The following is a 24,104-nucleotide window of genomic DNA, read 5'->3' as shown; positions in this document are numbered from 1 at the left end:
TATGCCTATACACATAGCCCCCGCTGACCACACTGTCAAAGAAAATGACTTTATAGCACACATCAAAATCAACTTACGGACTCGACAGAGTGCAGATGATGACCGTACCAGTAGAAATACACCTAAAGGCTCTTTTGACCCACATGTTTACATTGATGCTATTGGAGTGCCTAGGGGGGTCCCTGACGAATATAAAGCTAGAGACCAAGTCAGGGCGGGGTTCGAATCCATTATCCCCATAATTACTGTAAATAAAAATGTAGACTGGATTAACTACATCTACTATAATCAGCAACGTTTTGTTAATTATACACGTGACGCCTTACAGGGACTGGCAGAACAACTAGATCCGACTTCCATCATGACTTATCAAAACAGAATGGCTTTGGATATGATCCTCGCAGAGAAAGGTGGAGTCTGTAAAATGGTGGGGGATGTTTGTTGCACATATATACCAGATAACACTGGAGTGGATGGGAAGGTCACCTTAGCTATAAAGAAACTTACTACACTGTCTGAAGAATTAAAGAAAAATTCAGGAGTGACCGACCCTTGGGGAGATTATTTTGGATGGACGAGTTCTTTTAAAGGCTGGTTGATCCAGCTAGGGACCGCCTTAAGTATAGTATTAGTTATATTATTAGCCATTCTGGTTTGTGTAATTCCGTGTTTGAAGAAAATATTTTCCAAAACAGCTGAAGTAACATTAGGAGGGACCTTTCCTTTACTCGAAACAGAAGACCTAGATATGACAGATGACATGCCCATAAAGACCAACACGACCCTCTCCCCCAGTTACAAAACGATTCTGCTAGAATAAACTGTTAGAAGAGAGGACTTAGAGAACCTTGGGACATGGGAAAGTCCAACTACAAAGGGTGAGGACTCGCCTAGGAGTCCTTGGTCTCAAACCGGTGAAAAAAACCACTTCCCCTCTCCACCCATGCATCAATGTTCAGTTAGGCAGGTTTTCCGATAAGTCTTTCTACCTCTCTTCCTAAGGGAACACAGTACCCTTAGAATTCAGAAATGGCAGAAGTAAGTCTTTAGGGGGGACTGTTGAGGATAAAGAATTGAGTATCCAAAAATACTTAATTCAGCCATTTCATAGACTCAGGTATATAGTTTAGTAAGATGTAAACTAACACACATATCTATGCATGTCTTTGTTCTCTTTTATTCTTTTACTAATACGTTTATATAAGTATATTGCATATTCAGTGTATTTTCCTTAGACTCAGTATATACTATATGTATAGCTTGAAAATGGCCACCATTTCCTGTTCTACACCCAAGACAGATGGACAAAGAAATTCCTGGAGCCTGGACTGACCAATCCACGGAGAATATGCAGATCTCTCTACGTCATGAAGCCCTGACCTACGATACTTGATTGGACTAAAACTTTTGTTTACACCCCTTTTACTTCGTGGTCTAATTGTCCGAGAATAAAGATTTTCAGTCTTGCCTCAGCCTTGGTCGTGAGAGGAAGAGTTTTAATTGATTTCCAATTAATTATTATTCTTTTTCGCCGTGCACAAACGACATTTTAATTTGGAACAACGATCAGATCGGAAAAAAAGGGATCACTTGTATCCCACATCTTCAACACAGGTAGTTGACTTTCGGCTTGAGCAGATGACACTTTTGACGGTTTTAGTTTCAGGCCATGTTCAATAAGTACCTGGAATACTTCTGCAAGGTGGCATAGGTGGTCTTCATAAGTGCGAGAGTATACGACAACATCATCAAGATATAACAGAACGCTCTGGAAGTTGAGGTGACCAAGACATCTTTCCATGAGTCGCTGAAATGTAGCAGGGGCGTTACATAACCCAATGGCATACCGTTAAACTCAAAGAGTCCCATTGGGGTGGTGAAAGCTGTCTTCTCTCTATCCTCAGGAGCCATGGGTACTTGCCAGTAACTGCTGGTTAAATCAAGAGTGGAGAAGTATGCAGCTGAGCCAAGAGCGGTGATGGATTCTTCAATCCGTGGAAGAGGATAGGCATCTTTGTGTGTAACATTATTCAACTTTCGGTAGTCGACACAAAATCTGATGTTACCATCCTTTTTCTTCACCAGGACGATGGGTGCAGCCCATGGGCTTTGACTTTCTCGGATGACTTCAGAATCTTTCATCTCTTTTAACAGCTTCTTTACTTGTTGATAGTTAGCAGGAGGTACTGGACGATATCTTTCTTTGATAGGAGGATGATCACCTGTGTTGATCTTGTGCTGGATCAGAGTAGTCTTGCCGAAGTCAAGGGGGTGTTTGCTGAAAGCTTGGCTGTGTCGCTTAGCAAGTTTAGTTACACCATTGATGTATTCGATAGGAGTGTTAGCATCTCCAACATTAAGTTCATTCCACCAGAAGGTATTGGGTGTATTAGAGCCTTTGGGAGTGGCTTTTAATGACTTTTGATGAGCAAGTGTCTCTTCATCTATGATGTCTTCTGGATCAAGACTATACAGTTGAGCAACTGAATTAAACTTGTATAGCTCGATAGGAATATCACTTACGTTGACTAGCCGTACTGGTACTCTACCGTTTGAGACGGTGACAATACTTCTGGCAGCTTTTACCAGGGGCTGTCCTTCAATCTGGATGGAGTCAAGAAGAGCTACATAGTCCTCATTGTCAATTCCTGGTCGAGCTCGACACCAGACTAGAGTCTCGCTGTTGGCTGAGAGGGTAACTGGTCGTGCATCAGTGATTATGTTTTCTGCAGCAGCAGGATCTATAGTGTCTATTTGCTGTAAGGCCCTGTATGCAGACTGAAGGGCTAGTGCGTAGTCCCTAAGAGTCTCACCTGGTCCCTGACGTCTGTTGTAAAATTTGAGATGAACCTCGGTGGGTGATTAGCGTTCAAATTCTTTTCTCAGGCGGGTAAGGATCTGTTCTACATTGGTTTTCTCAGTAGATGGCCAGGAACGGACTTCCTCAGCAGCTGTCCCAGGAGAAGTTGTACCTGCTAATGGGGAGAAAGTGAGAAAAGCTCAAGAGTATGCATCATCTTTTCTTTGAACCCAGCAAGTGTATGAGGATCTCCTCTGTAGCTTGGGAGACTAGAGGTTCCAATGAAGAATGGCATGCCGGTAGCCATGACAGGGGCTGGAACTGGGTTGGCGACATTAGCCCGTTCCACTGGAGCACTAGCTGATGAGGATGATGATACAGAGTTAACAGACTCGGCCTGGCCATTATGAAGAGGTTCAGACATTTTGGTGATGATGCAAGTACTGTCTCTTTAAGAATAATGATGACACTGTAGCTTTAAGGGATGCACTGTTATGCACCAACACAGTCTCTGAGATGGAAGGCTCCCCCTCTTCAAAATAGCACTGCGGTGAATGAGGATTTGCACTTATTTGAGTAACTTGAAAGGCAGGAGAGTAGAAGAGCTGGTGCAGGTGCTGTTAACCCCAGCATGAAACAGGTAACAGTCTTTGGCAGTATTCACTGGCAAGATAGAGGTTTATGAGCAATGCTGAGCCTTGTAGTGCAGTAAGAGAAGATAGGCACAGAGGAATGATCCTGTTCGTGATGCCAAATTCGACCTTTGTACGGGCCCAGATGTTCCCTGCTATCCACCCCCACACAGTATCCACAGCTGATGGACAGTCCACAGACACGGTCTTGGGGATAACAGTTGCTTTAATATAGCAGGAACAAAGCAAATCAATACGGAATATATGTTTCACAGTCTCTCGTGGGTAGGCCACGGCAAATACAGCTTGGAGTTGAATGCTGAAGTGCAATTAGGGTACTGGAGCTTTAAGTGCACGATTTGTTTCAGAATTAATACTGGTATGCTTTAGGTTCAGAGTCTCTTGAGTTTAGAGGGTAGATATGATAAGATTGTACAGACCTGGAGTCCTGGGGTTAATTTCACTGCTAGTTCAGACACGTGCAGTACTTGTAAGCAAATGAAGACAGTTGCCCAGCGTGCTACGGGGAGCGGACGGCTGGTGCGTGGACAATGGCATGAAAGCCACTAATATTGCAGTGGGGCGGGAGACCCTCAAACTTCCCCAATCTGCATGCAGTAGGGTCTGGTATATAGTCAGTATGCCCTACTGTCTGAAGAGATGCACAATGTCAGGATAGGAAGCCTTCAGCATATTGGCTGTAAAAATCAGGAAATGATGAAATTCTAGGCCTTGGGCCTAGGAGGAGTCTTGTGGTGAAGAGATTCTCCACATAATGTCTTCCCTCAGAGGAGACTCAGCCAGAACCAGCTCATTCCAGTTGTTTCTAGACAGAGGCTGGAGAATAGCTGCACCTATTGAGCCATGTGACCAAGAACTAGCCAATAGGATAACACCCATTGAACACTTCAGATTCTTACAGTTTTCACCAGTAGATGGTGCTAGAACACAACAAATGAAAAATGCTTTACTTATAACATATAGCATAATATTACATATAAGTAAATGTACTTAAAGAAACAGACACAATCTGGACCGGGCCACTACATACTCCCCCTCTGCCACTACATGTGCAGTGTGTCAGTGTTTTGATTTTCCTTTGTCTGTTTTTTTATGTTTCCATCTTTTTCTGACCCTTCCTTCCCTGGTGGCATGGGTGAATAAGATTAGTTGGTTACAGGTGAGGTTTTTCTTGATGAAGGAAAACTACGCGTAAAATAAATCACTGTTCTACTTCATAAGTCTCCTAGATTCTTCATGGCAGCATGGATGCTTAACCCTTTCTTTTCTCATACAATTGACTCTCCACAAGGGCTGCAGCAGCCGTGTCTTTAGCTCTCTGACTGTGGTTGTGACTCCTCACAACCTCTCAAAATGAGTAGTTTCATGTCAAATTATTCACTATTACTATAGGATAAGGCTCTAGGTTTGCACCATTGTTTGTTTTCCAGCACATCTTGTATTCTCTATGCATTTTACGTAATTTTTAAGTTGTCTTTTTAAAATTCTTTCTTAATTTTCTTAAACAACTTTAGAGAAATTCATGGAATGCGACTATTAACAAAGTCATATTTTTTTTGTGTAGCTCCATCCAGTCCCTGCCTGGAGCAAGGTTTCTAGGTGAGTTTTCAATTTTTCACGTCTTAAGTAGAGATGAGCGAACCTCTAGAGGCACGAGTTTGGTTCAGTTCATCGAACGGGAGGCCACGTTCGAGTTCGGTTCTGCGAACCGTTCGACGAACCTCTCGAACCCCATTGCAAACAATGTGAGGCAATCACAAACACCTAAAAACACCTGGAAAACACCGTCAAAAGTGTCCAAAAGGTGACAAACAACTCCCAAGACAACACAAACACATGGGAAAGTGACAAGGACAAATACACATGCGAAAACTAAACAGCTGGATGAGGAAAAAGAGGAGGAGACAGATATAGGCATGGCATGCCCTTCTAAAATCATGTAAAACACAGCAAGGAGACTCCAAGCAGAGTCTCCCTTTTTTCCCAAAATTGGGCCACACAGACACCCCTTCAGTGGCAACACTTGTGCCCCAGTTGCAAACTTGACAGGTAGATTTGCATCAAGCACATTCCAAAATATGCCAGCCTTAACTGTCCCCAGGATGACACTGGGGTAGGTAGCAAAGTCTTTGCTGATCCATGATTTGTTCATCTTGGATCATTTTTAAAAACACCACAAGTAGACTCCAAGCAGAGTTTCCCTTTTTTCCAAAAATTGGGCCCCACAGACACCACTTCATTGGCAGCACTTGTGCCCCAGTTGCAAACTGGACAGGTTGATTTGCATCAAGCACATTCAAAAATACGCCAGCCTTAACTGTTCCTGGGATGACATCGGGGTAGGTAGCAAAGTCTTTGCTGAACCCAGATCTGTTCATCTTGGATCATTTTTAAAAACACTGCAAGGAGACTCCAAGCATAGTCTCCCTTTTTTCCCAAAATTGGGCCACACAGACACCCCTTCAGTGGCAACACTTGTGCCCCAGTTGCAAACTTGACAGGTAGATTTGCATCAAGCACATTCCAAAATATGCCAGCCTTAACTGTCCCCAGGATGACACCGGGGTAGGTAGCAAAGTCCTTGCTGAACCAAGACTTGTTCATCTTGACTCATTTTTAAAAACACAGCAAGCGGACTCCAAGCAGAGTCTCCCTTTTTTCAACAAATTTTGCCCCACAGACACCCCTTCAGTGGCAGCACTTGTGCCCCAGTTGTACACTTCACAGGTACATTTGCATCAAGCACATTCAAAAATACGCCAGCCTTAACTGTCTCCGGGATGACACCGGTGTAGGTAGCAAAGTCTTTGCTGATCCATGATTTGTTCATCTTGGATCATTTTTAAAAACACCACAAGTAGACTCCAAGCAGAGTTTCCCTTTTTTCCAAAAATTGGGCCCCACAGACACCACTTCAGTGGCAGCACTTGTGCCCCAGTTGCAAACTGGACAGGTTGATTTGCATCAAGCACATTCAAAAATACGCCAGCCTTAACTGTCCCTGGGATGACATCGGGGTAGGTAGCAAAGTCTTTGCTGAACCCAGATCTGTTCATCTTGGATCATTTTTAAAAACACTGCAAGGAGACTCCAAGCAGAGTCTCCCTTTTTTCCAAAAATTGGGCCACACAGACCCCACTTAAGTGGCAGCACTTGTGTCCCAGTTGCAAACTTGACAGGTACATTGGCATCAAGCACATTCCAAATCCACAAGCTTTTACTCTCCCCAGGATGACACAGGGGTAGTAAAGTCATTGCGGATCCATGACTTGTTCATCTTGATGAACGTTAGTCTGTCCACATTGTCACTGGACAGACGCGTGCGCTTAACTGTCAGCACACACCCAGCAGCACTGAAGACACGTTCAGAGACAACGCTGGCTGCAGGACACGACAAGATCTCCAAGGCGTAAGTGGCGAGCTCAGGCCATTTCTCAAGATTTGAAGCCCAAAAAGGCTCCAGTTGCAAAGTGATGGCATCGATGTTCATTTGGAGATACTCTTGTATCATCCTCTCCAGCCGACTTGTTGTCTCTGGTGGCCTTGCAAAGTATGGTCTAAAAAAATTCTGAAACGATTCAATAAAATTGCTGTTACCAGCACCAGAAACGGTGCTGCTGGTACGGTTAGACTGTTGATGACGAGACAGTCCCATGTTTGTCAAGTTACAACTGGGAGATTCACTCCGTGCACCACTGGTGTTTGCTGGAAAAGTCGAGCTAAGATCGAGTAACAGCTTCTGCTGATAATGCTGCATACGTGCGTCCCTTTCTATGGATGGAATTATTTCACAAAATTTGGACTTTACCGGGGATCTAATAGTGTGGCAACCCAGTAGTCATCATCACTTCTAATTTTTACAATCCGAGGGTCATGTTGTAGGTAGTGCAGCAAGAAGGTGCTCATATGTCTTGCGCATCCATGTGGACCAAGTCCTCGCTGTGTTTGTGGCATAGAGGTGCTAACCGTGCTTTCTTCCTCTGACATCTCCCCCCAACCTTGTTCAACCGAAATTTGGCCAAGGTCTCCCTCATCTGCTGAGTCTTCCATGTCCATTAAGAGTTCGTCCTCCCTTTCTTCCTGGTCTCCTGCACTTTCCTCAACATTTTGGCTGCTGCCATGCTGATAATGGCATTGTCAGCACTAAACATATTCGTCGTCATCTCGAAACTGTGCAGAAGGGTGCATAGTTCCTTGATCTGACACCACTCCATCAGCATGATCTTCCCCACCTCTGCATCTCGTTGGCCCAAGCTATACGTCATAACGAATTGCACCAGGGCTCGGCGGTGCTGCCACAGTTGCTGTAACATGTGGAGAGTGGAATTCCAGCGTGTCGCTACATCGCATTTCAGGCGATGAACCGGCAGGCCGAAAGACTTCTGGAGCGATGCAAGTCAGTCAGCTGCGGCGGTTGAATGGCGGAAGTGAGCAGAGTGACCGTGCCCTGTGCAGAAGCCCATCTAGGCCGGGCTAGTGGGTTAAAAACTGCTGGACAACAAGTTTCAACACGTGAGCCATACAAGGCACGTGTGTCACCTTGCCCAGGCAAAGGGCCGCACCCAGGTTTGCAGCATTGTCACACACGGCCTTACCTGGCTGCAGGTTGAGTGGAGACAACCATTTACCAAACTCAGTCTCCAGAGCTGCCCACAACTCAGCCGCTGTGTGACTCTTATTTCCAAGACATTTCCAGATAAAGACCGCCTGATGTCATTGCGCTCTGCTGCCAGCATAGTAATGAGGTGTGCGTGATTCCTTGTGCGCAGTTACAACGCTGGTGGCCTGACCAGGCAGGCTTGGGGCGGAGGTGGAGGACCCAGACGAGGTTGAGGAGGCAGAAGCAGTGGAGGAACTTGGACAGACAGAGGATTGACGCACAAGTCGTGAGGATGGCAAGACTTGTGCAGCAGACCCTTCACCATCTATCACCATAGTTATCCAGTGCCCAGTCAGCGACATGTAACGCCACTGTCCATGCTTACTGGTCCATGTATCGGTGGTGAAATGCACCCGTTCACACACAGAGTTTCTAAAGGAAGCGGTGATGTTGTATGTGACATGCGGTGACATAATGTTGCCTTCATCCAAAGTTGGTGCTCTCGATGTCTGAGAGAGCTGTATACCAGCACTTGTTTCCCCTTCCAAACCAACTGACGACCTACCAAGCAAACTGCCTGCTGTGGTTAAAGTGGTGGAAGGTCTGCGTGGAAGAACAGGTCTGACAGCTGTCCCCACAGTCATAGAAGATGAAGATCGCGCGCATGCACTTGAAGGGGCAGGCGGTGGATGGTCCGCTCCGCTAGGCCGCATTGCAGCACAGTGACCTTCCCACTGGGACTTATGCTTGTTATTATTTAGATTGCCGACAAATTTTACAGATCACATGATTTGGGAGATCATTTGCAAGGTCAAAAAAGGACCAGGCTAGGCAAGGCTTAGAGGACATGTGACCTACAGAGCAACCCAGACTTGTGCTCAGAGGCAGAGTGGTGGCTGAGGATGCACTTGTAGACGTGCTTCCACTACTACGACTCTGTCCAGGAAGGCGCAAGGTAACTTCGTCATCAGTTGCATCCTCCTCCACCGCCTCTGGTGACCTCCTCGAGTGCCCGATGTAGGGTTGACAGTATGTGGGATCTAGAACTTCATCATCAAGCGTTGTGTTTGCACTCCCCTCGCCCTCAGACCTAACCTCTTCTTGCCCTGACTGAATAGTTAAGTTGTCATCCCAATCTGGTATCTGCGTCTCATCGTCATCAGTATGTTCCGCATTGTCTCCACCAACAGGTGTTACAGTTTGGGAATGAGGGTCTACATTATGCTCAGAAACTTGGTCATCAGGGCCTGAATCTGACTCACAAAGCTTCTGTGCATCACTGCAGACCATTTCCTGGTCTGTACTCACTGTAGCTTGGGAGCAGACCTCTGACTCCCAGCCTATAGTGTGACTGAACAGCTCTGCAGACTCAGCCATCTCTGTTACACCATACTCTGCAGGGCGGGCGGAGACTTGAGAGCTGGGAGAAAGCAAGTGCGATTGGGATGACAACTCAGAGGAATGTTGTTTTTTGGATTTTGAAGTTGAGGTGGAGGGGAGGCCACTTGTTGGAGCACTTGAGATCCATTCAAGCATGTGGGGTTTTTTTGTGCATCGTCTACCTTTGTTCCAGTTGTTTTGTTCCGTAAAAAAGGGAGCACATCGGATTGTCCACGGAAAGTAGTAGACATCTTACATTTGCTGGAACATGTCCTATTTTCAGCAGATGTTAATGTACCTTTCCCACCTTCCCCACGGACACAAACTTTTTTTCCTTTTCCAACACGCCTGTTCCCCTTTCCAACAGCATCTGTCCTTTTGCCACTCATTTTGTTAGCGACAAGATTGGACACTTAAAATGTGGTAGCAAAAATTGAGGGGTGGTGTAGATTGCAGAGGTGGTCTAGCTTTATTGACAGCTGAAGAACCAACACTGACTATCCCTGTCAATGCAACTATGGCCCTAAAACTGGCAGCACTGTTTACTATAAAAATAGCGTCGCAAAATGGGCAGGAGGGTAGAAGGCAGAGGTGGTGGAACTTGCTTGGCACCAGTGGGGCACTAAGTTACTATAGCAGACGCTTTGTGGATGCCACTAAGTTTCATCACTGTTTGCTATAAAAATAGCGTACCAAAATGGGCAGGACGTTAGAAGGCAGAGGTGGTGGAACTTGCTTGGCACCAGTGGGACACTAAGTTACTATAGCAGACACTTTGTGGATGCCACTAAGTGTCTGCACTGTTTGCTATAAAAATAGCGTAGCAAAATGGGCAGGAGGGTAGAAGGCAGAGGTGGTGGAACTTGCTTGGCACCAGTGGGACACTAAGTTACTATAGCAGACATTTTGAGGATGCCACTAAGTTTCAACATTGTTTGCTATAAAAATAGACTGTAAGCTTACGAGCAGGGCCCTTACTCCTCCTGGTATCTTAATTTTGTTGCATTGTCTCATATTGTCTGTACATGTCCCCTCTTAATTGTAAAGCGCTGCGGAATATGTTGGCACTATAGAAATAAAACTTATTATAGAAATAAAACTTATTATTATTATTATAAAATAGTGTAGCAAAATGGGCAGGAGGGTAGAATGCAGAGGTGGTGGAACTTGCTTGGCACCAGTAGGACACTATGTTTCAGGACTGTTTGCTATCAAAATAGCGTGGCAAAAGTAGGTTCTGTGGGTCAGTGGACAGGAAAGGAACACTAAATTAGTATTCCAGACACTTTTAGGATGGCAGCAAAAGTGTCAGCTCTTTGGGCAAATAAAATTGCGTAGCAAAAGTGGGCAGGTGCGTACAGTTCCCGGGTCTGTAGGTACCAGGACAGGAAAGGAAAACTAAGTTACTATTCCATACACTTTTAGGATGGCAGAAAAAGTGTCAGTTCTTTGGGCAAATAAAATGGCGTTCCAAAAAAGGCAGGTGGGTACAGTGCCCGGGTTCTGTGGGTCAGTGGACAGGAAAGGGACAGTAACTTAGTATTCCAGAAACTTTCAGGATGGCAGCAAAAGTGTCAGCTCTTTGGGCAAATAAAATTGTGTGGCAAAAGTGGGCAGTGCCTGGCTTCTGTGGGTACCAGGACAAGAAAGGAAGCCTCACTTTCTATCTCTCCTAAAGATGAAATTCAGCAAGGAATTACATGAGCTTAGGTACACAGACATTGTTATCTGAAGCTGTATACAGCGTTTCCACGGACCTGCCTGTCAGCTATGGCTCTGAGCGCCTGGAAATCAGCCCTGAAAAGGGCTGAAAAAAACTGCAGTCGCTAATCTGTACAGCGCTGTGTGTATAGCATACACAGCAGGAGCGGCGGCAGGAGCAGCGTGAGCGGTGACTGTCACCCACACGCAGAAAGCAGATAATGGCGGCATGAGGGAAAATGGGCGTATTTATAAGGCAAGGACAGGTGACATTTACAGCCTATGACACATGCCCTTGCTTGTCTGGCAAAAAGTACACTTTGCTGTGTCTGTCTATGATTGGCTGACATCCTGGTCCAACCCACTGCACTCGCGCTTAGGAAAAAAAAAAAAAAAAAGGTGATCGGCATTATCTTAGCACTCAGCTGCAGCACAGATCTAAACTGCGTCCACCCCGCACACTATACGCTGAAATTTGATAATAGTGTGAATCACAGTGAGTCACACTATTACAGTGAAAAGCCAGCTAGTAAATAGCTAGGCTTTTTGCTGATCGAACCATTCTCGAACGTAACTCGAGCTATCGAGCTTTTAGCGAAAAGCTCAAGTTCGATCTCAAGCACCCCCCAAAATCACTCGAACAGGAAATTGGCGAACCTTGAACATCGCTCATCTCTAGTCTTAAGACAAATGTGTGACTTTTTAAAAAATTGTTTAAAAGAACTGAAGTCCTCAGTGGTTGATACCTTTTAATGGCTAACTGAAAAGATGGTAATAATAGCAAGCTTTCAAGACTACTCAGGTCTCTTCTTCAGGCTTAATATAACATAAAATCTGAAGAGTCATATATTTATACACAACAGGACATAGAATGGGGCAGTAAATAAAACAAGTTATGTGAAGCAGAACTATCACTATGGCAAGAGGACAAACTGTTGTGGCCATAAATATTGCTCCAGTTCAGTGTGATTATTAACATCTTTTCAGTTAGCCATTAAAAGTTATCAACCACTGAGGACTTCAGTTCAGTTCTTTTAAACAATTTTTTATCTCTACTGGCTAACACGGTACAAAGATGACTTTTTAAAAGATTTGCAACTTATGGTCCCACAAAGTTGTCAATAATATTTAAAAACAAAAATAAAGTGCATTTTATGTTTTACAAATTCATGAAACGTGCGATTGTCTGAAGAAAAAAATTGATTGAAGTACCACATAATGAATAAGACAAGTGACATCAATAAATCGCAAATGATTATTCAGGTTCTGTGTATACAAGGTTATATGCGCAAGATGGTCTTTAAGATGCCAGTGGACCAGACAAGTTTTTCAGAGAAAAGACACTTGAGGAAAGCATCTTCTCCAATTTTTATCCAGTTGTTATTGCAGTAATTCAGTTCCGGCATGTTTCTAAAATTATTTGAACTATAGATAGAGAGTGGAAGCCATCCAAAGAAAGAACAGGTAACTTATTTTGGACGCTTAATGACTTTAGAAATTTGAAGCGGTTAGGCCTGCGCCACACATCCGTGCCTCCGGCACGTGTTTGTCATTTTTTACACGTACCGGCGGCACGGAGACACTTTAACCAATGCTACCCTATTGTAGCAGGCACACACACGTAAAACCACACGGAACGTGTGTCCGTGTGCGTTTGTACGTGTGTGCGTTTTTGAAAGCGCTGACATGTCCGTTTTTTCACCGGCAGCACGGGTGTCACACGGCCCGCACCCGCACCACACGGGTGTAGTGTGGATGCGGTCCCGTGTGACACGCGCCGGAGAAAACACACATGTCATTGAAAAAAAACCAAAACATTAACTCACCTTCTCCAGCCCTCCTGTCTCTGCCGCTGCTGCCTCTTGCCCGCTCATTAATCTCATAGAATATTCACTTCACTGCCTGGCAGCAGCAGCAGCGGGGAGACGGGAGGGCTGGAGACCGAGGATCAGAACCACGGACAGCAGCGCGGACATCAGGAAGGACCAGGTGAGTATAATAATTGCCGGTTCTACGTGTGCTATCGCGGATAGCACACGTAGAACACACGTGTCACGCACGTACCAGAGACACGTACTTACCTGCACGCAACACGCAGGGAAAATACGTGTCTCTCGGCACGTGCGTGAAATTCACGTGAGTGTGGCAGAGGCCTTAAACAAAGTTGCAAAATGTAAAATATGCATCGTAAGTCAATTGGATGTTACAGTGCTTTATGTTAAGTCCTTGTAGCCGTCCTCCAGTGCCTTTTCAGGGTGGTTCCAGGTGGAATTGATCTCAGAAAGATGTGTGGATATACCCGAACAGTATGAAATGGTATAAAACAGTCACAGTAAGCACCAAGCGGGGCTCCACAAGAAACAGCAAAACATTGTATGTGGATATAGTCCAAAACCTCTTTATTTGACAGTTTTTTTACATCAGTATTTATAAGCAAAACCATTGACAGAGCAAACACAGAAAAAAAAGTCCACAGTGGAAAGATTGCACCTTTTCTGGTTCTTTTGAACCCACTCTTGGTTATGGAGCACAAATACTTATGCAAAACACTGACTAATATAGCAAAACTGATCTTACTTTCAATCTGCAGTTATGATGTAAGTATGCTTGGAAGAAAACATGTTGATCAGGTTGAAGCAATTATATAAGTGTAAGTTTTCCTTTTTTTTAGCGAAAAAGTTTTAGTACCTGCATTTTGTCACATATTTTCCCATAAAATCACATGCTGTTGTTATGTCAAAAACACACCAAAAACAACAATATGCTTATGTGCTGCTTTTGAAGATAAAGGAGGTCAATGTGAAAAAAACACACCAAAGTCACTAAGACATGTCCTACATAAAACATGTAGTTTGCAAAAAGAAAAAATGAAACTCAAACAGCGTCTGCAAAGTGAAAGAAAACCTTGCAAGACAAAAAAGTTCTCCTGTATGTCTTGTCTTTGATATACTATATATTCTAGATATTGGTTAAAAATTTACAGAAAAATAAGATTTTTTTTTTTTAAAAAATGTTGTGTGTGCAGTCACCCATAAAATACCCCTGTAATGAAAATTTGAGGGTTTACCCCATTAGAATTTAAATTATGCAAAAAATGTTAGTATTTCAAAATCTTTTAAAAATGTAAAAGTAGAGATTTATCAAAGCAAGTTCACCAGAATTCTGTTTTAGGGCTCATGCTCACGTACCTGCTGAATATTCTGCAGCAATTTGACATCACATGTGTGCGTCAAATCGCTGCAGAAACACTGCATAATGGATGCAGTTTTGCTGTACAAAAAAAGCCGATTTCACGCTCTATGGCTGCTGCCCCCACCATAGACAGAGTGGGAGCTGCATCCAAAGTGCACAAATTAATTGACATGCTCATTTTATGAACGCACGGATTTGTGTCAAAATTTTAACACCCAAATCACTGCGTTCATAAAAGCATCGTGCGCACGTGTTATGCACAATCTTCAAAGATTGTGCTGGGGACGCGGGACGCATGCATTTACACTGCAGTGCAATATGCAGCGTAAATGCATGCAATTACGCAACGTGCGCACAAGCCCTTAAATTGCTGAGAAATGTCTGACTTCATCATGCCCCTTCATCAAGACCAGGAAGGAAATTGCTGATCCTAATTTAGTAATGAACGAGCGTGATACTCAATTGAGCATTGGCGTGCTCGGGTACATTCGGTTTTTGGAAGAGTGTCCAGAGTACTCGAATGGGTCGTTTATGAAACATTGAACACAAAGCGCCGACTCATTTCAGTGAATGACGGGAGCCAGCATCCCAGGGAGAGCCACTTGCAGTCTCTGAAAGGTTCACTGGGGATAAAAACAACATTTTTGGATGTAGTGTGCCCCCTCAAAAACACCATCCCTTACCCAGAAATGCTATGTTCATGGCTGGCTGTATGTGGGCGGAGAACCGAACTGCCCAATCTTTGACTTCCATTATAGTTGTTACTCAAGTTGAGCCTGTCAGAGTGTCTGACAAGCTTGACTCCAGCACTCAAGCATCATAGTGTTCGCTCATCACTCCTCATTACAAACACTGAGCATGATAGTGCTCGCTCATCACTAATCTTAAGGAATGAGGGCCATTGTTTATTCTGTTGATTAACTATCAGGATGATATTGCTTTGTATAATCTAAAGGTTAGCATTGAAAATTTTAGGCAATAATCTAATAAACATTTCCAATAGTGTTGAGCGAGAAGTTAACTATTCATACTCCCTATGCTGTTAGCGAGTACTGTCAGCTACTCGCACATTTGTTAACTTACAAGTAGCAAGCGCAATGTAAGTCAATGAGAAATACTCGTTAAGTAGCGAGTAACCCAAAAGCTGTACTATTGGCTACTTACACGAAAAGTACGGCTTTCGGGATACTCACTACTTAGCTAGTATTTCCCTTTAACTTACAGTACAGACCAAAAGTTTGGACACACTTTCAAAAGAGTTCAAAGAGTTTTCTTTATTTTCATGACTCTGAAAATTGTATATTTACATTGAAGGCATCAAACCTATGAATTAACACATGTGGAATGAAATACTTAACAAAAAAGTGTAAAACAACTGAAAATATGTCTTATATTCTAGGTTCTTCAAAGTAGCCACCTTTTGCTTTGATTACTGCTTTGCACTCTCTTGGCATTCTCTTGATGAGCTTCAAGAGGTAGTCACCGGAAATGGTCTTCCAACAGTCTTGAAAGAGTTCCCAGAGATGCTTAGCACTTGTTAGCCCTTTTGCCTTCACTCTGTAGTCCAGCTCACCCTAAACCATGTCGATTGGGTTCAGGTCTGGTGGCTGTGGAAGCCAGGTCATCAGGCGCAGCACCCCATCACTCTTCTTCTTAGTCAAATAGCCCTTACACAGCCTGGAGATGTGATTGGGGTCATTGTCTTCAAGAGGTAGTCACTGGAAATGGTTTTCACTTCACAGGTGTGCCCCATCAGGTTTATTAAGTGGGATTTCTTGCCTTATAAATGATGTTGGGACTATCAGTTATGTTGTGCAGAAGTCTGGTGGATGCACAGCTGATAGTCCTACTGAATAGACTGTTAGCTGCTTTTTTCTTGCAATAATACAAATTCTAAGTAAAGAAAAACGATTGGCCATCATTGTTTTAAGAAATGAGGGTCAGTCAGTCCGAAAAATTAGGAAAACTTTGAAAGTGTACCCAAGTGCAGTGGCAAAAACCATCAAACGCTATAAAGAAACTGGCTCACATGAGGACCGCCCCAGGAAAGGAAGAGCAAGAGTATCCTCTGCTGCGAAGGATAACTTTATCCAAGTCACCAGCCTCAAAAATCGCAGGTTAACAGCAGCTCAGATTAGAGACCAGGTCAATGCCACACAGAGTTCTAATGCAGAGACATCTCTAGACCAACTGTTAAGAGGAGACTTTGTGCAGCAGGCCTTCATGGTAAGTAGCTGCTAGGAAACCACTGCTAAGAACAGGCAACAAGTAGAAGAGACTTGTTTGGGCAAAAGAACACAAGAAATGGACATTAGACCAGTGGAAATCTGTGCTTTGGTCTGATGAGTCCAAATTTGAGATCTTTGGATCCAACCACCGTGTCTTTGTGCGACGCAGAAAAGGTGAACGGATGGACTCTAAATGCTTGGTTCCCACCGTGAAGCATGGAGGAGGAGGTGTGATGGTGTGGTGGTGCTTTGCTGGTGACACTGTTGGGGATTTATTCAAAATTGAAAACATACTGAACCAGCATGGCTACCACAGCATCTTGCAGCGGCATGCTATTCTATCCGGTTTGCGTTTAGTTGGACCATCATTTATATTTCAACCGGACAATGACCCCAATCACATCTCCAGGCTGTGTAAGGGCTATTTGACTAAGAAGAAGAGTGATGGGGTGCTGCGCCTGATGACCTGGCTTCCACAGCCACCAGACCTGAACCCAATCGACATGGTTTAGGGTGAGCTGGACTACAGAGTGAAGGCAAAAGGGCTAACAAGTGCTAAGCATCTCTGGGAACTCTTTCAAGACTGTTGGAAGACCATTTCCGGTGACTACCTCTTGAAGCTCATCAAGAGAATGCCAAGAGAGTGCAAAGCAGTAATCAAAGCAAAAGGTGGCTACTTTGAAGAACCTAGAATATAAGACATATTTTAAGTTGTTTCACACTTTTTTGTTAAGTATTTCATTCCACATGTGTTAATTCATAGTTTTGATGCCTTCAATGTGAATCTACAATTTTCAGAGTCATGAAAATAAAGAAAACTCTTTGAATGAGAAGGTGTGTCCAAACTTTTGGTCTGTACTGTATATTGCGCCTGCTACTCATAACGAATATGCAAGTAACGGACAGTACTCGCTAACAGCATAGCGAGTGCGAATAGTTAACTACTCGCTCAACACTAATTTCCAATAACATATTCCTGGCACCAATACAACCACTGTTGCCGAGTGATATCTCTCATGAGAACCATTAACTTGGCAACAATGCTTTTGTATATATACCTGTTAATTTGAACAACATGTACATTTTTTCCATTTTTGGCAATGATAGTCAAATTGTTTTCCATTCTGGAAATGGTTATATAATGATGATACCTCAAGGAAAAACAAATCTAGCATGAGCAGGTGCAAAGCACTATATACTTTTGAAATATTGGAAAGAGTACAAAACATAAATTAAACAACAATGTTAAAATAGTGCATATTTCATTAGCTATTTCTTTTACATTTTCATGACTGTTGCTTATTATTAATAAACAAAATTTGTTTTTGCATTGCTGTGTCACGCCTCTGTTTACAGCTGTATATCACATTTACAATGTGGAAATTATTGATGTGCTTGTATTCAAACATGTATGACTTTGCATGTGCAAACTACGAGATAACATTAGGGAACTTTCAGTGGTTAATGTGTCACCTAAAAAAAGGCACAGCTATGTCAAAGCTGCAATTGACATGTTCCGAGCAATGACACCAGGCAGTACCAATTTCACAATGATACTTACATTTCAGAACATACCGTACTGACTTTATGAGCATGAAAACACATTTTGTTTTCATGTTAGATTTCTTCATTTCTCATGAATATAACGTTATTGAGCAATTCTTCGGAACAGAATCTTGCGGTGGTGATATTGAGATGCATTGGCCAAAAGTGAGTTTTTAAATTACAATAGTTCAAATTTAATGCAATATAATTACTTTAAAGGGAATATATCACATAAAAATTGTATTCAGGTCTGTATTATAATTATGATATAATTATGATATTTACAAACATTATATTGCTACTTTATATTTGATATTTTGACACGACTAAGCATACGTAATAATTGGTGTTTTTGTTGTTTTTTTTTTAATTTGTCAGTTTTGTTTGTATAGATTGGTAAAAAAAACGTTTGCAAATAATTTACATACCTACTAATTATAATGAAATCACTCAGCTCAGCTTATAGCGGTTGTCCAGGACATAAAAACAGATGACCAATTCCAGAGACAGGTCATCAAAACTAAAACAGTGTGGGTCCCAAACCTGGTATAACCCATAAAAGCTTTGTTTCATTATCATCTCTGAGTATGCACATTAATGGCAACACTTTTATACTCATCTATACAGCAAAACTAACAAGTGAACAAAAAAATCATAAAATATCAGCATGTATGTTTAGTAATCACAAAATAATAAAAATAATAAAAAGTAGCTTTAAAATTTTTAAAAAAAATCTAATTATAAAAGCCTGAATTATAGAAAATCCCTTCAAATTAATTATATTGCATCACATTAGGACTATTGTAATTTAAAATACAGTGTGGAACAAAGAAGACCTTGTATTTTGTTTTCATTCAGACAAAATATATGAGTGAAAACTGTGGAAAAAGAAAGCGCAATAGGGTCTTACCCCAATATATATAGGGTGAAGCAAAGAATAATCCTACTCACCAATTCGGGTTGTGACAGTCACAACACCTATAGCAGCATGTAACACCAAGTCCCGGCAGCGGTCCCCATGAGGCAGATAACAGAGAGTAGTAGAGAATGGGTTTCACAGCCGCGCCAAAAGACTACTGGATTCTTCTAAGATTAATGTTTCTTTTATTTCATAACAGGTCAAGTCTACGCGTTTCAGGAGAACACAGCTCCCTTCTTCAGGACAAACCAGCAAAGAATCATCAAATCTCCATCAATCTGAGATTTGATGATTCTTTGCTGGTTTGTCCTCAAGAAGGGAGCTGTGTTCTCCTGAAACGCGTAGACTTGACCTTTTATGAAATAAAAGAAACATTAATCTGAGAAGAATCCAGTAGTCTTTTGGCGCGGCTGTGAAACCCATTCTCTACTACTCTCTGTATTCAGACAAAATAAACAGACTAAACATAATTATATGGTAAGCAAAATGAAAAAAAAATGCTATCAGTAAATAGATCAATAGTCACCAAAACAAGTAGTAGTAATGACAAATCTCTAGGTAAAGAAAATAATTACCCCTACAAACAGAAGAAACTTTCCTTATCACTAGTAATGGGTGGACTTTGACTGTAAAAGTCCAGATCTGGGCAGATTCAAAAGAACCCCGGGCCAGGAGTTCCCATGGAACTCTGGGCAACGATCCGGGTCTGGTCACCCGGGTAATAAAAAAAAATCAAAGCAAATAAGAATAAAGTAAGCGCTCCATACTTACTGGTCTCCGCGCTGCTGTACACTGCTTCCGGGGACTCTCGCTTTACTTCCAGGGCCACTCATTATCTTCATGCATATGCACTGCTTCCCCCGCCCACCGGAAGTCCCAGTGTCTCTGATTGGTTGTAGTCAGACAGCACCCCCACTCTGTGTGACAGCGTGTATGACTGCTTTCAATCAGAGGCGCTGCCTGCATTTAGATTGGTGTAAAAATGAATGAATGATTGAATATAAAATTGGCTTAGGTCCCCAAAAATATGATACCTACCATGGTAAAGCATATAGTGCTGTGTATCAAAAAAAGAAAGACTGCAGGTGAGGTCATTCAGTTGAATGATTTCACCTGAGGTCAGGTTACTAGTGATCACAGATTGAGGACCATGGGAACCTCAAGCTGTGACCGCAAATAAACTGAGAGACGTCACCACTCATCACACAGCTTAGTCTCTGCCTGACCCTAATAGTGGGCGGTCATTTTCTATTTCCCTGTGCTGTCACTTCAGATGTAGCAGAGCTGGAATTGTCATGGATTACATAGGACCTGGGTTTTGTGAGGGGTAAATAAAGGGGTTTTTGTATTTTATTTCAAATAAATGACTTTTTTGGTGTTTGTGTTTATTTCTTTATACTTACATATTAGTAAATGGGGTGTCTTATCGATGCCTCCCATTACTAATCTAGGGCTCTAGGGCTTAGAGGCAGCTGTAAGCTTTTATTAACCCCTTATTACCCCGATTGCCACCACACCAGGGTAATCGGGATGAGTCCAGTAAAGTTCCAGGAGTGTTGCGTCTAATGGATGCAAAAATTCTGGGGGGCTAGAGGCTGCTATTTTTAGACTGGGGGGCCAATAGGCACACAAATCACGAAAACCCGTTTTGCCACTAAAATTGCAGCTTTTGTGTTCAAACAAAAATAAGCAAAGAAACGTACATATAATTGGTATCACCGCTTGCAGAACAACCCGATTAAAAAAAGTCACTATACTTATTCCATATTACGAATACCATAAAAAAATGTAATAAAAAATGGCATTTCTTCATTATAATGACTTACAAAAAAGGGAAATAAAACTGATAAAAAAAGTAAAATGTAAAAAGGTTATACAGCTGAAACCAGAAATTTGCATACACTATCCAAAAAGACACATATGCATGCTTTTCTCACTATCTGATATGAAAGCAGAATAAACCTTTCCTGTTTTAGGTCAATTAGGCTTACCAAAATTACTTATATTTGTGAAATGCCAGAATAATGAGGGAGAATGTTTTAAGTCATTTTTATTACTTTCTGCAAAGTCAAACATTTTCATACATTTCATTAGTTGGATAATCTTCCACAAACTTCTCACAGTAGTTGGTAGGAATTTGGGCCCATCCCTCCTGACAGAACTGGTGTAATTGAGCCATGTTTCTAGGTCATCTTGCTCTCACTGGCCTTTTCAGCTTTGCCCATAAAGTTTAAATAAGATTAAGATCAGGGTTTTGTGATGGCCACTCCAAAACATAGTCTATGTTATCCTTAAGCCACTTTGTAATCAGTTTGGCATTATGCTTTGGGTCATTGTCCATTTGGAAGACCCCTTTCCACTCAAGCTTTAGGTTCCTGGCTGTCTTGAGATGTTGCTTCAGTATTGCCACATAATCTTCTTTGCTCATGATGCCATCTATTTTGTGAAGTGCACCAGTCCCTCCTGCAGCAAAACAACCACACAACATGATGCTGACACCTCCGTGTTTCACAGTTGGGATGGTGTTTTTATGCTTCAAAGCTTCTCCCTTTTTTCTCCAAACCTAATGATGGTCATTATGGCCAAACAGTTCAATTTTAGTTTCATCAGCCCACAGGACATGTCTCAAAAAAATTAAGGTCTTTGTTCCTGTGTGCACTTTCAAGCATTAATCAGTTTTTTTTTTTTTAAAAGGGGTTATCCGGCTTATTTAGCCTTTTTTTGCTAATTTGACTATGGAGCACTTACCTGCCCTGCTAGCAGCCACTCTACCCAGGCTCAGAGCGATCATGTGACCGCTCCTGCCGCGATTTTGCTGCTTCCGGTCATTTCATGTCAACATAGGCAGGACCATGTTGACGTGCAAATAAGGGAACAGCATGTCGCCACCCTGCTGGGCGGGTAAAGTGTGTGGAGTCCCCGCCCCCCTTCCCTGCACCCTGCCACACATTCCCCCGCACTCCACTCTCTATCCGCAACCTCCCCCGCCACTGCTGTGGGGTCTGTGACCTGGGGGAGGGGCCTGGCGGCAGCAGCCACAGTGTCACCGCCAGCACCGGGCCCCCTGCTTAGGATCACAGATGCCGATACATTTGTAAGCACTGATTTGAGGGAGTGCTGCACTGTTTCTCAGCATTGTGCCGCTGTCTGACAGTTCAGTGCAGCGGTGACGTCACTACTGTGCTGATATGTCCAGACCAGCCAGTGGACGAACGTGGAGCAGTGGCGGGGACCGAGGAGGGGTGAGTATATACTCCCTACATGTGTTCCCTATGGATAGGCTGGTACAGAGCGCCATGTGTTTTGAGGGGGGGGTCGTAAAGAGTGCCATGTGTTTTGGGGGGGTCTGTACAGAGCGCCATTTGTTTTGGGGGAGTCTTTACAGAGCGCCATGGTTTTTTTTAGGGGGGGGAGGTCGGTACAGAGCGCCATGTTTGTTTTGGGGGGGGGTCGGAACAGAGCGCCATGTGTTTTGGGGTGGTCGGTACAGAGAGCCATGTGTTTTTGGGGGCAGGTACAGAGCGCCATGTGTTTTGGGGGGAGGATTGGTACAGAGCGCCATGTGTTTTGGAGGGGTCGGTACAGAGCACCATGTGTTTTTTTGGGCGGGCCGGGACAGAGCGCCATGTGTCTTTGGGGGGGTCGGTACAGAGCGCCAAGTGTGTGTATGGGGTGCAGAGCCCTATGTGTGTATGGGGTGCAGAGCCCTATGTGTGTATGGGGTGCAGAGCCCTATATGTGTGTGGGGTGCAGAGCCCAATGTGTGTGTGTGGTGCAGAGCCCAATGTGTGTGTGGGATACAGAGCCCAATGTGTATGTGAGGTACAGGGCCCGATGTGTCTGGGGGGTGCAGAGCCTGATGTGCTGGGGGGTGCAGAGCCCAATGTGGGGTGGGGTGCAGAGCCCAATGTTGGGTGGCGTGCAGAGCCTTATCTGTGTGTGGGGTGCAGAGCCCTATCTGTATGTGTGGAGTGCAGAGCTCAATGTGTGTGTGGGGTGCAGAGCCCGATGTGGTGGGGGGTGCAGAGCCCTATGTGATGGGGGGTGCAGAGCCCTATGTGATGGGGGGTGCAGAGACCAATGTGGTGGGGGGTGCAGAGCCCAATGTAGTGGAGGGTGCAGAGCCCAATGTGGTGGGGGGTGCAGAGCTCGATATGGTGGGTGGTGCAGAGGCCGATGTGTGTGTGGGCTGCAGAGCACAATGTGGTGGGGGGGTGCAGAGCTCAATGTGGTGGAGGGTGCAGAGCCCAATGTGGTGGGGGGTGCAGAGCCCGATGTGGGGCTGTTATTTCCAATGCTAGAGTGATAACAGGTCAGGTGCTGGGGCAGAATACTGACATGGAATGTGTGTGCAGGGGGCGGGCAGGGGGCGAGGCTGGACAGTGAGGCCGGGCAGTGCCAGCTTTGACTGTGAGGTTTAGCAAAGGAAGAGGTTGGTTTGGTTGAGCTGAATGTAAACAAAGAGATGCAGAGAATAAAGGGATAATTCAAGAGGAACAAAAGTTAGAAAACAAAAAATAACAATGTAGGGGTGATTTATAATATAACAATACAGCACAGATTAGCTTACCAAACATTTTTGAGTTTATTTCGAACAACTCGTTTCTTTTGGAGTAATGGCTTCTTGGCAGAGAGACATCTTCACAAGGTCTATTGCTTTTGTTCTTGGGTTGATATGCAAATGTCTGACCAAAGCACATTCATCTCTGGCACACAGAACTCATATCTAGTGTTGAGCCACCCCCCTAGTGTTCGAGTTCGGTTCGGTTTGTCGAACAGCGGCTCAGTTAGGCCAACGTTCGACGAACACCTTTGAACGACATTGAAAACAATGGTAGGCAAACACAAACCCATAAAAACACATTATACATGTACACATACAGTTAATAAACATTGCCATTACACTTACAGGTCCCCGCGATGCGTCCTGCACTCTGTCTCCTGCCGCTTTTCCATCCGATCCTCGCTGCGCCCTCCCGGTAACCAGCACTGATGATAGGACCATCCGTGAGGTCATCATAGCATTTGACCAGTCACGTGTCTATTATTTCATTGGCTACAGACTGGTCACATGGCTAGATGTCAT

The sequence above is a fragment of the Anomaloglossus baeobatrachus genome, chromosome 7, assembly GCF_048569485.1.
Source record: "Anomaloglossus baeobatrachus isolate aAnoBae1 chromosome 7, aAnoBae1.hap1, whole genome shotgun sequence".
In the NCBI taxonomy this organism is placed as follows: Eukaryota; Metazoa; Chordata; class Amphibia; order Anura; family Aromobatidae; genus Anomaloglossus; species Anomaloglossus baeobatrachus.
The sequence above is the reverse complement of the archived record's forward strand: the minus strand, read 5'-3'. Positions refer to the sequence as shown.